The sequence below is a fragment of the Somniosus microcephalus genome, unplaced genomic scaffold, assembly GCF_052327205.1.
Source record: "Somniosus microcephalus isolate GS21.2 unplaced genomic scaffold, FLI_Smic_1.0 unresolved_chr7, whole genome shotgun sequence".
NCBI lineage: Eukaryota > Metazoa > Chordata > Chondrichthyes > Squaliformes > Somniosidae > Somniosus > Somniosus microcephalus.
The window spans coordinates 5,103,878-5,117,600 of NW_028225185.1; the positions used below are offsets into that span (position 1 = coordinate 5,103,878).

The 13,723-nt window shown below is 51.4% G+C and overlaps 1 protein-coding gene across 3 annotated transcripts in view; it reads left to right on the forward strand.

Moving 5' to 3' along the window:
* The window catches only part of LOC147086421 (regulation of nuclear pre-mRNA domain-containing protein 2-like), a 112,050-nt gene that overhangs the window by 50,436 nt on the left and 47,891 nt on the right, over positions 1-13,723 (forward strand). The gene's annotated exons all lie outside the window — the stretch shown is intronic.

Here is a 13,723-nt window from a genome sequence, read left to right on the forward strand (position 1 = left end):
TGTCCTAACTCACACCCAGTCCCGTTCACCCATCACCCCCTGTGCTCACTGCCCCGTGTCCTAACTCACACCGAGTCCCGTTCACTCATCACCCCCTGTGCTCACTGCCCCCGTGTCCTAACTCACACCCAGTCCCGTTCACCCATCACCCCCTGTGCTCACTGCCCCGTGTCCTAACTCACACCCAGTCCCGTTCACTCATCACCCCCTGTGCTCACTGCCCCCGTGTCCTAACTCACACCCAGTCCCGTTCACCCATCACCCCCTGTGCTCACTGCCCCGTGTCCTGACTCACACCCAGTCCCGTTCACCCATCACCCCCTGTGCTCACTGCCCCGTGTCCTGACTCACACCCAGTCCCGTTCACCCATCACCCCCTGTGCTCACTGCCCCGTGTCCTAACTCACACCCAGTCCCGTTCACCCATCACCCCCTGTGCTCACTGCCCCGTGTCCTGACTCACACCCAGTCCCGTTCACCCATCACCCCCTGTGCTCACTGCCCCGTGTCCTAACTCACACCCAGTCCCGTTCACCCATCACCCCCTGTGCTCACTGCCCCGTGTCCTGACTCACACCCAGTCCCATTCACCCATCACCCCCTGTGCTCACTGCCCCGTGTCCTAACTCACACCCAGTCCCGTTCACCCATCACCCCCTGTGCTCACTGCCCCGTGTCCAAAGTCACACCCAGTCCCGTTCACCCATCACCCCCTGTGCTCACTGCCCCGTGTCCTAACTCACACCCAGTCCCGTTCACCCATCACCCCCTGTGCTCACTGCCCCGTGTCCTAACTCACACCAAGTCCCGTTCACCCATCACCCCCTGTGCTCACTGCCCCCGTGTCCTAACTCACACCCAGTCCCGTTCACCCATCACCCCCTGTGCTCACTGCCCCGTGTCCTAACTCACACCCAGTCCCGTTCACCCATCACCCCCTGTGCTCACTGCTCCCGTGTCCTAACTCACACCCAGTCCCGTTCACCCATCACCCCCTGTGCTCACTGCCCCGTGTCCTAACTCACACCCAGTCCCGTTCACCCATCACCCCCTGTGCTCACTGCTCCCGTGTCCTAACTCACACCCAGTCCCGTTCACCCATCACCCCCTGTGCTCACTGCTCCCGTGTCCTAACTCACACCCAGTCCTGTTCACCCATCACCCCCTGTGCTCACTGCCCCGTGTCCTGACTCACACCCAGTCCCGTTCACCCATCACCCCCTGTGCTCACTGCCCCGTGTCCTAACTCACACCCAGTCCCGTTCACCCATCACCCCCTGTGCTCACTGCCCCGTGTCCTAACTCGCACCCAGTCCCGTTCACCCATCACCCCCTGTGCTCACTGCCCCGTGTCCTAACTCACACCCAGTCCCGTTCACCCATCACCCCCTGTGCTCACTGCCCCGTGTCCTAACTCACACCCAGTCCCGTTCACCCATCACCCCCTGTGCTCACTGCCCCGTGTCCTAACTCACACCCAGTCCCGTTCACCCATCACCCCCTGTGCTCACTGCCCCGTGTCCTAACTCACACCCAGTCCCGTTCACCCATCACCCCCTGTGCTCACTGCCCCGTGTCCTAACTCACACCCAGTCCCGTTCACCCATCACCCCCTGTGCTCACTGCCCCGTGTCCTAACTCACACCGAGTCCCGTTCACTCATCACCCCCTGTGCTCACTGCCCCCGTGTCCTAACTCACACCCAGTCCCGTTCACCCATCACCCCCTGTGCTCACTGCCCCGTGTCCTAACTCACACCCAGTCCCGTTCACTCATCACCCCCTGTGCTCACTGCCCCCGTGTCCTAACTCACACCCAGTCCCGTTCACCCATCACCCCCTGTGCTCACTGCCCCGTGTCCTGACTCACACCCAGTCCCGTTCACCCATCACCCCCTGTGCTCACTGCCCCGTGTCCTGACTCACACCCAGTCCCGTTCACCCATCACCCCCTGTGCTCACTGCCCCGTGTCCTGACTCACACCCAGTCCCATTCACCCATCACCCCCTGTGCTCACTGCCCCGTGTCCTAACTCACACCCAGTCCCGTTCACCCATCACCCCCTGTGCTCACTGCCCCGTGTCCTGACTCACACCCAGTCCCATTCACCCATCACCCCCTGTGCTCACTGCCCCGTGTCCTAACTCACACCCAGTCCCGTTCACCCATCACCCCCTGTGCTCACTGCCCCGTGTCCAAAGTCACACCCAGTCCCGTTCACCCATCACCCCCTGTGCTCACTGCCCCGTGTCCTAACTCACACCCAGTCCTGTTCACCCATCGCCCCCTGTGCTCACTGCCCCGTGTCCTAACTCACACCCAGTCCCGTTCACCCATCACCCCCTGTGCTCACTGCCCCGTGTCCAAAGTCACACCCAGTCCCGTTCACCCATCACCCCCTGTGCTCACTGCCCCGTGTCCTAACTCACACCCAGTCCCGTTCACCCATCACCCCCTGTGCTCACTGCCCCGTGTCCTGACTCACACCCAGTCCCATTCACCCATCACCCCCTGTGCTCACTGCCCCGTGTCCTAACTCACACCCAGTCCCGCTCACCCATCACCCCCTGTGCTCACTGCCCCGTGTCCTAACTCACACCCAGTCCTGTTCACCCATCACCCCCTGTGCTCACTGCCCCGTGTCCTAACTCACACCCAGTCCCGTTCACCCATCACCCCCTGTGCTCACTGCCCCGTGTCCTAACTCACACCCAGTCCCGTTCACCCATCACCCCCTGTGCTCACTGCCCCGTGTCCTAACTCGCACCCAGTCCCGTTCACCCATCACCCCCTGTGCTCACTGCCCCGTGTCCTAACTCACACCCAGTCCCGTTCACCCATCACCCCCTGTGCTCACTGCCTCGTGTCCTAACTCTCACCCAGTCCCGTTCACCCATCGCCCCCTGTGCTCACTGCCACGTGTCCTAACTCGCACCCAGTCCCGTTCACCCATCACCCCCTGTGCTCACTGCCCCGTGTCCTAACTCTCACCCAGTCCCGTTCACCCATCACCCCCTGTCCTCTGCTGCCCCGTGTCCTAACTCACACCGAGTCCCGTTCACCCATCACCCCCTGTGCTCACTGCCCCGTGTCCTAACTCGCACCAAGTCCTGTTCACCCATCGCCCCCTGTCCTCTGCTGCCCCCGTGTCCTAACTCACACCGAGTGCCGTTCACCCATCACCCCCTGTGCTCACTGCCCCGTGTCCTAACTCACACCCAGTCCTGTTCACCCATCGCCCCCTGTGCTCACTGCCCCGTGTCCTAACTCACACCCAGTCCCGTTCACCCATCACCCCCTGTGCTCACTGCCCCGTGTCCTAACTCACACCCAGTCCCGTTCACCCATCACCCCCTGTGCTCACTGACCTACACTGGCTCTCGGTTAAGCAAAGCCTCGATTTTAAAATTCTCATCCTTGTTTTCAAATCCCTCTGTGGCCTGTCCCCTCCCTATCTTTCTAACCTTCTCCAAACCCACAACCCGCCCAGATCTCTGCGCCCCTCCAATTCTGGCCTCTTGACCGTCCCCGATTTCCATCGCTCCACCATTGGCGGCCGTGCCTTCAGCCGCCTGGGCCCCGAGCTCTGGAATTCCCTCCCTAAACCTCTCCGCCTCTCTCCTCCTTTAAGACCCTCCTTAAAACCGACCTCTTTGCCCCAGCTTTTGTCATCTGTCCTAATATCTCCTTATGTGACTCGGTGTCAAATTTGAACTGCTTTGAGACAATTTACTACGTTAAAGGCGCTATATAAATGCAAGTTGTTGTGTCGTCTCAGGGGTTACTGACCAGCCTCCAGTACTTAACTCTTTAGTCACGCAAGTGGAAGCAGTTAGTGTTGGCAAGCTATTTAACTGCAGGGGGCGTCACAGACAAGCCAGCATTTGTTGACACTTGACTTGTGCTCACTTCCTGCCATGAGTAACTGAGCAGGGATTGGTAGCAGGAGCCCGGAGTGATTTTGCTATTGGCTTTAATCCCCTTCTCCATTAATGCTGTCCCTGCCACAAGATTGAGAATCTGCTCCCTCTCACCAGCACACTGTGGCCGCAGCATGTACTATCTACGGTTTGCCCTGCAGCGACTGCCAAGGTCACTTCTATAGCATTTCCTCGCACCCCAGCCCCTACCACTGAGAAGGACCAATGTAGCAGTGTTGTTGGAACACAATTACCTCCAAGTTCCCCTCCCAAGTCTCACACCATCCTAACGTGGACACACGTTGCCATTCCTAGATTGATGTCTGGGATGAGAGGGCTGTCCAGTGAGGAGAGATTGAGTAGATTGGGTCTATACTCTCTGGAGTTTAGAAGAATGAGAGGTGATCTCATTGAAACGTATAAGATTCTGAGGGGGATTGACAGGGTAGATGCTGAGAGGCTGTTTCCCCCTGGCTGGAGAGTCTAGAACCAGGGGGCACAGTCTCAGGATAAGGGGTCGGCCATTGAGGACTGAGATGAGGAGGAATTTCTTCACTCGGAGGGTGGTGAATCTGTGGAATTCTCTGCCCCAGAGGGCTGTGGAGGCTCAGTCATTGAGTATATTCAAGGCTGAGATCGATAGATTTTTGGACTCTCGGGGAATCGAGGGATATGGGGATCGGGCGGGAAAGTGGAGTTGAGGTCGATGATCAGCCGCGATCTCATTGAATGGCGGAGCAGACTTGAGGGGCCGAATAGCTGACTCCCAGTCCTAATTCTTATGTTCTTGTCTTGTTATTCCTGAAATGAGGAGGAATTTCTTCACCTAGAGAGTGGTGAACCTGTGGAATTCTCTGCCACAGAGGGCGGTGGAGGCCACTTCATTAAATATATTCAAGAAAGAGTTGGATATATTTCTTAAGGCTAAAGGGATATGGGGAGAAGGCAGGGACAGGGTACTGAATTTGGATGATCAGCCATGATCTCATTGAATGGCGGAGCAGGCTCGAAGGGCTGAATGGCCGACTCCTGCTCCTATCTTCTATGTTTCTATTGTAGCCGCGTCAGTATCCTGGATTCCCTAACGGGAGCCATCACCGCAAGGACTGCGACGGTTCAGGAGGATGACCCACCGCCGCCGCCACCACCTTAGGGCGTCTACGGATAATAAATGCGGTCTTGCCAGTGTCACTGAAAACAAATCACCATAATGCGGAGCTGCTGATGCCGATGGCAGCATCCGGCAATCTGCTAGCTCAGCAGAAATGAGGGATTGAAGTTGGGGCTGCCTCGGTTCGTGTGGCTCTGCACAGCCCTGGACAGCGCTGCGCAATCAGAGGAAAGGTCTCTGAATGTTGCTATTTGGAATTAAGTTTTGTTTTCTCCAGGCAAATGATAAAAAGTCTTGTGTTTCTGAAAGTTGTTTTTATTTAAGTTGCAGTCGGGACAGATTTGCAAATTTACAAAGTTGTTAATTTTCTAATTCTCTCCACAACAGATGCTTAAATTTAAAAGTGGGCCAAGCCTGGAAACAGTAACTGATTGGGACATTATTAAAAGCAGAGTAGAGTGGATCGGCATTTGGAGTTTACAAGATACATAGATACATAGATATAGAAGATAGGAGCAGGAGTCGGCCATTCGGCCCTTCGAGCCTGCTCCACCATTCAATGAGATCATGGCTGATCATCCAAATTCAGTACCCGGTCCCTGCCTTCTCCCCATATCCCTTCATCCCTTTAGCCTTAAGAAATATATCCAACTCTTTCTTGAATATACTTAATGAATTGGCCTCCACCGCCCTCTGTGGCAGAGAATTCCACAGGTTCACCACTCTCTGGGTGAAGAAATTCCTCCTCATTTCAGTCCTAAATGGCTTACCCCTTATCCTTCGACTATGACCCCTGGTTCTGGACTCCCCGGCCATCAGAAACATCCTTCCTGTATCTAGTCTGTCCAGGTCTGACAGAATTTTATAGGTTTCGATGAGATCCCCTCTCAATCTTCTAAACTCCAGCGAGTATAAGCCCAATCGACACAATCTCTCCTCATACGTCATTCCTGCCATCCCAGGTATCAGCCTGGTGAATCTTCGCTGCACTCCTTCCATGGCAAGAACATCCTTCCTCATAAGGCGACCAAAACTGCACACAATACTCAAGGTGCGGTCTCACCAAGGCCCTGTACAACTGTAGCAAGACATCCTTGTTCTTGTACTCGAACCCTCTCGCTATGAAGGCCAACATACCATTTGCCTTCTTAACCGCCTGCTGCACCTGCATGTTTACCTTCAGTAAGATAGCCCGTGCAAAGACTGTTTGTTTATTTGGGGTTATTTTGTATCCTGTGGGCATGCTGTAAGTTTGCATGCCCTTGGCGTACAGTGGTAACATTATAGTGTTGTTGCAGTTAGATTTTTTTTTCTTGCCCTTTACCAATTTTCTTGCCGCCTCTCCTGAAGGTGTTGCGTTCTGACGGGTACTGTCCCCGTCACGCCACTGAACATCGCCCCACTCCGCCCCTGCCTCAGCTCATCCGCTGCTGAAACCCTCATCCTTGCCTTTGTTACCTCCAGACTCGACTATTACAACCCACTCCTGGCCGGCCTCCCACATTCCACCCTCCGTAAACTAGAGCTCATCCAAAACTCAGCTGCCCCCCCACCCCGTGTCCAAGGAGAGGACATATAAATTGGCCAGAAAAAGCAATAATCCTGAGGATTGGGAGCAGTTTAGGATTCAACAAAGGAGGACAACGGGATTAATTAAGAAAGGGAAAATAGAATATGAGAGTAAGCTTGCAGTGAACATAAAAACTGACTGTAAAAGCTTTTATAGATATGTGAAGAGAAAAAGATTGGTGAAGCCAAGCGTAGGTCCCTTGCAGTCAGAATCAGGGGAATTTATAATGGGGAACAAAGAAATGGCAGACCAACTAAATACATATTTTGGTTCTGTCTTCACAAAGGAGGACACAAATAATCTCCCAGAGATGCTGGGGAACATAGGGTCTGATGAAAGGGTGGAACTGAAAGAAATCAGTATTTGTAGGGAAATGGTGTTAGGGAAATTGATGGGACTGAAGGATGATAAATCCTCAGGGCCTGATAATCTACATCCTAGGGTACTTAAGGAAGTGGCCCTAGAAATAGTAGATGCATTGCTGATCATCTTCCAACATTCGATGGAATCTGGAACAGTACCCATGGATTGGAGGGTAGCTAATGTTACCCCACTATTCAAAAAAGGTGGTAGAGAGAAAATGAATAATTACAGACCGGTAAGCCTGACATCGGTAGTGGGGAAAATGCTAGAGTCCATTATAAAAGGTGTAATAGCAGAGCACTTGGAAAACAGTGACAGGATCGGACAAAGTCAACATGGATTTACAAAAGGTAAATCGTGCTTGACTAATCTACTGGAATTTTTTGAGGATGTAACTGGTAAAATAGATAAGGGAGAACCAGTGGATGTGGTGTATTTGGACTTTCAGAAGGCTTTCGATAAGGTCCCGCATAGGAGATTAGCGTGTAAAGTTAAGGCACATGGGATTGGGGGCAAGGTATTGACTTGGATAGAAAACTGGTTGGCAGACAGAAAGCAAAGAGTTGGAATAAACTGGACTTTTTCCGAATGGCAGGCAGTGACTAGTGGGGTACCGCAGGGATCGGTCCTTGGACCCCAGCTATTCACAATATATATAAATGATCTGGACAAGGGAACTAGATGTAATATCTCCAAATTTGCAGATGACACAAAGCTGGGTGGGCGTGTGTGCTGTGAGGAGGATGTCGAGAAACTCCAGGATGATTTGGACAGGTTGGGTGATTGGGCAGAAACATGGCAGATGCAATACAACGTGGATAAATGTGAGGTTATCCACTGTGGTGGCAAAAACAGGAAGGCAGATTATTATCTAAATGGCAATAGATTGGGAGAAGGGGAAGTGCAACAAGACCTGGGTGTCCTTGTGCACCAGTCGCTGAAGGTAAGCATGCAGGTGCAGCAGGCGGTTAAGAAGGCAAATGGTATGTTGGCCTTCATAGTGAGAGGATTTGAGTACAGGAGCAGGGATGTCTTGCTGCAGCTGTACAGGGCCTTGGTGAGACCACATCTTGAGTATTGTGTGCAGTTTTGGTTGCCTTATCTGAGGAAGGATGTTCTTGCCATGGAAGGAGTTCAACGAAGATTCACCAGGCTGATATCTGGGATGGCAGGAATGACGTATGAGGAGAGATTGGGTCGATCGGGCTTATACTCGCTGGAGTTTAGAAGAATGAGAGGTGATCTCATTGAAACTTATAAAATTCTAACAGGACTAGACAGACTAGATGCAGGAAGGATGTTCCCGATGGCGGGGAGTCCAGAACCAGGGGTCACAGTCTAAGGATAAGGGGTAAGCCATTTAGGACAGAGATGAGGAGGAATTTCTTCACCCAGAGAGTGGTGAACCTGTGGAATTCTCTACCACAGAAGGCAGTAGAGGCCAATTCATTAAATATATTCAAGAAGGAGTTGGATATATTTCTTGAGGCTAAAGGGATCAAGGGATATGGGGAGAAAGCAGGGACGGGGTATTGAATTTGGATGATCAGCCATGATCGCATTGAATGGCGGAGCAGGCTCGAGGGGCCGAATGGCCGACTCCTGCTCCTATCTTCTATGTTTCTAACTCACACCAAGTCCCGTTCACCCATCAGCTCTGTGCTCGCTGACCTAATTGGCTCCCGGTTAAGCAACACCTCGCTTTTTTAAATTCTCATCCTTGTTTTCAAATCTCTCCATGGCCTCGCCTCCCCCCCCTTCCCAGCTCTGTAATCTTCTCCAGCCCTCCGAGATCTCTGCGCTCCTCCAATTCTGGCCTCTTGGGCATCCCCCGATTTCCGTCGCTCCACCATTGGCGGCCGTGCCTTCAGCTGCCCGGGCCCCTAGCCCTGGAGTTCCCTCCCTAAACCTCTCCGCCTCTCTACCTCTCTTTCCTCTTAAGATGCTCATTAAAACCGAACTCTTTGACAAAGCTTTTGGTCATCTGTTCTAATTTCTCCTTCTGTGGCTCGGTGTCAAATTTGTGTTTTATAACGGTCCTGTGAAGCGCCTTGGGAGGTTTTACTACATTACAGGCGCTGTATAAATGCAAGTTGTTGTTGTTGTTTATGTGCGAGCTCGATGGTGTGTGTCGTCGGGTTATTTCGCCACAGGGGAGCAACGTGGCCAAGCCTGATCCAGTCCTCGACCGCTGTTCTTGCACAAACCTTTACCAGCAAGGGTCACGGGATGGAAAGCACGAGTGCGAACTCTGGCTGGGTTTCTCCGCTCTCCCTATCTCACCCGTCATTGGTTTAGTCTATGACAGGACAAAGCTTAAAGGGCCCAGGTTTGATTCTCGGCCTTTGCTGAATCAGCTGGCCTCCGCTGGGGTAACGTTTTGCGTCCTGCACTTGACCGCCCCACCCTGGGCTCGGAGGAGTTTGAACAAAACGGCCCTCATTCCCGCTCGTGATCAGCATCCAGTGACCCTCCCCCCCGCCCCTTACTGGAGAGCGTGTGTGTGTGTGAACATTGGTGGAGAATGATATTGTGCTTGAATGTGACCATGATTGCCAGCACTCAGTGTCCAGGCTCACATTTTAACGGCCACTATAATAAGGTATAGTCGGGCTGCTGCTTTCCGTGCACTTGTACCCTGCTGAGAGTCGGCACCTTTAGGAGACGAAAAGAGAGAATTGGAGGGAGGTGAGACTTCAACTATGTATGTCAATCCAGCTGCCTCTCTCAGTTCAACTTGGCACCACTGCAGTTGGATGAATTACCGAATATTTTAAAACCAGTCTGTTTATTGAATACACGTTTGCTGTAATTGCCATTTCTTGACTGAAGTGATGGCAGTTTTTTTGACTCGAGGAAGCCGGAGATTTGCCAATTGAACTGTCAAATGAGAGCAAATCGAGAATGTATATTGTATTCTTCTTAGGCAGTCCCTCAGAACCGAGGATGACTTGCTCCCACGCTAAAAGAGCTCTCAGGTGACTGATGAGTCCAATGCGGGACCTACAGTCTCTCTCTCACAGGTGGGGCAGACAGTGGTTGAAGGGGCGGGTGGGTGGGGTGCTTGGGTTGACGTGCGCTCCTTCCGCTGTTTGCGCTTGGCTTCCCGCTTGCTCCCGGTGAACAGACTCGAGGTGTTCAGCGCCTTCCCGGATGCTTCTCCTCCACTTTGTGCGTTCTTGGGGCCAGGGATTCCCAGGTGTCGGTGGGGATGTTACACTTTTTCAAGGAGGCTTTGAGGGTGTCCTTGAAGCGTTTCCCCTGCCCACCTGGGGCTCTCTTGCCGTGCCGGAGCTCCAAGTAAAGCGCTTGTTTTGGGAGTCTCGTATCGGGCATGCGGACGATGTGGCCCGTCTGTCGGAGCTGATTGAGCGTGGTCAAAGCTTCGATGCTGGGGATGTTGGCCTGAGCGAGAACACTGACGTTGGTGCGCCTATCCTGCCGATGGATTTGCAGGATCTTGTGGAGGCAGCGTTGGTGGTACCTCTCCAGTGCTTGGAGGTGCCTGCTGTACACATTGTATTATGACAGGGAACAAAACTAACTTTAAAAAAAAGAGAACTGGAGTCAGAATGGGATAGTTTAAAATGAGAATCCGAGGTGTTTAGGAAGGTCCGGTATCTTGGGAATTGGTGCATTTTATTGAGGAACTAAATTAGTAAAATTCAACAATGTTTCTTACTAAAGCAAGCTTTTTTTTTACATCTATTACAAGCTGCCTTTCTTGTACATTGCAAGTTGAAATATGTATTAATGAAATAGCGAGTACCAGTCTAACAGTCACTGGGATTTCAGTAAAGTGCAATGATGATGTGTCCAATAGTATAATGCCTCTTGATTTTTCAAGCGTTAGTTATGTTTGAAGAGGGGCATTTGAAGCTGGGTAATCGTGCCTTTACATTACTTCAGGGTTTGGGTCTTAGAGAGGTGTGCCACCAGCCTACCATGTTTGAGCAACTCACTAAATCCAGCTTCCATGTAGGCAGCTCTTCCCCCCACCCCCACCACCAAAAAAACTCTTGTTCTCTGCATGCATGGGTGCCTTGAGCTGGCACCGTGACACTTTCAGCACCGAACATGCATGGCTGCGAATATAATTGCTAGTCCCGTGCTTGTGTCATGACATAAGCGTGTTGACACGTTGAATCGCAGGGATCGGTGCCAGGACCCCAGCTATTCACAATATATATATATATATATATATATAAATGATCTGGGCGAGGGAACTAGATGTAACATCTCCAAGTTTGCAGACGACACAAAGCTGGGTGGGCGTGTGTGCTGTGAGGAGGATGCCGAGAAACTCCAGTATGATTTGGACAGGTTGGGTGATTGGGCAGAAGCATGGCAGATGCAGTATAATGTGGATAAATGCGAGGTTATCCACTTTGGTGGCAAAAACAGGAAGGCAGATTATTATCTGAATGGCAATAGATTGGGAGAAGGGGAAGTGCAAAGAGACCTGGGTGTCCTTGTGCACCAGTCACTGAAGGTAAGCATGCAGGTGCAGCAGGCGGTTAAGAAGGCAAATGGTATGTTGGCCTTTGTAGCGAGAGGGTTCAAGTACAGGAACAAGGATGTCTTGCTGCAGTTGTACAGGGCCTTGGTGAGACCACACCTTGAGTATTGTGTGCAGTTTTGGTCGCCTTATCTGAGGAAGGATGTTCTTGCCATGGAGGGAGTGCAGCGAAGATTCACCAGGCTGATATCTGGGATGGCAGGAATGACGTATGAGGAGAGATTGGGTCGATTGGGCTTGTACTCGCTGGAGTTTAGACGCATGAGAGGGGATCTCATTGAAACTTATAAAATTCTAACAGGACTAGACAGACTAGATGCAGGAAGGATGTTCCCGATGGCGGGGGAGTCCAGAACCAGGGGTCACAGTCTAAGGATAAGGGGTAAGCCATTTAGGGCAGAGATGAGGAGGAATTTCTTCACCCAGAGAGTGGTGAACCTGTGGAATTCTCTACCACAGAAGGCAGTTGAGGCCAATTCATTAAATATATTCAAGAAGGAGTTGGATATATTTCTTAAGGCTAAAGGGATCACGGGATATGGGGAGAAGGCAGGGACAGGGTACTGAATTTGGATGATCAGCCATGATCTCATTGAATGGCGGAGCGGGCTCGAGGGGCCGAATGGCCTACGCCTGCTCCTATCTTCTATGTTTCTATCATTGTCAACAAACTGGTATATCATTCCTCTATGTGTCTGTGTCCAACTTACTGTACTTTGGTAAATAGGCAGCCAAGAGGTCCCAACACGGATCCGTGAGGCCCATCACCGTCCACAATCACATCCTTATCTTCTGTCCCGCAGCTGTCTCTCTGCCCATGCGGCGACATTTCCTTCAACACCATGCGCCTTAAAGTCTTTTATGTAGCACCTTATTAAATGCCTTCTGAAAATCCACTGCCTTCCCTTTATCTGTGCATGCTGATTCCCTCAAAAAAAATTCAGTTAGTCAAATGGCCCTTTACAAATCTATGCTCACTGTCCCTGATTAGCCCACATCTCTTTAAATGTTCATTAATTCTATTGTGTAATAATGGTATCTGGAAATTTACCCTCAACCTAGGCTGAAATAACTGACCTATCAATTCCTGGCATGCTCCTTTCCCCTATTTTGAATGGGATGTAACATTTGTCACTTTTTTTTAAGTTTTAAGGCCTTAAAAAGGAGTTCAGTGTGGAGATGGAGTGCCCTGAATCTGGGGAAGCATCTAGTCAAATCATAAATCGATTTCAGTAATTCATGGCGGTTATAGGACATTGCAGATGACACAATTGCATCACGTTACTTTAAAAAATGACCAAAGCAGCTCGACGGGGATTGGTGCAAACATCGAATGTTTGGAAAGATAAATTTGGGATAATTGCCACTGAACCCGTCCACCATACCAAGTGCTGTCAACCTCTTAAAGTAATGTAGCTCTGTATATGTGAAGATGCCTTGCAGCCCCAGGCTGAAGCTTCACATGCTGCTTGTACTGTACCTGGAGCGCTCTCCCAGAACGTCATAGAGTTATACAGCACAGAAAGAAGCCCTTCGGCCCATCGTGTCTGCGCCGACCATCAATCCCTGTCCAGTCTAATCCCATTTTCCAGCATTTGGTCCATAGCCTTGTATGCAATGGCATTTCAAGTGCTCATCCAAATGCTTCTTGAATATTATGAGGGTTCCTGCCTCTACCACCCTTTCAGGCAGTGAGTTCCAGATTCCAACCACCCTCTGGGTGAAAAAGTTCCTCCTCAAATCCCCTCCAAACCTCCTGCCCTTTACCTTGAACCTATGCCCCCTTGTTATTGACCCCCCTACTAAGGGGAAAAGTTCCTCTTTATCTACCCTATCTATGCCCCTCATCATTTTGTACACCTCAATCAGGCCCCCCCTCAGCCTTCTTTGCTCCAAGGAAAACAACCCCAGCCTGTTTAGTCTTTCTTCATAGCTGAGGCGCTCCATCCCAGGTAACATCCTGGTGAATCTTCTCTGCACCCCCTCCAAAGCAATCACATCCTTCCTATAGTGAGGCGACCAGAACTGCACACAGTACTCCAGCTGTGGCCTCACCAGCGTTTTGTACAGCTCCATCATAACCTCCCTGCTCTTATATTCTATGCCTCGGCTAATGAAGGCAAGTATCCCATATGCCTTTTTAACCATCTTATCTACCTGTTCCGCTGCCTTCAGGGATCTATGTACATGTACACCAAGGTCCCTCTGACCCTCTGTACTTCCTAGGGTCCTACCACTCA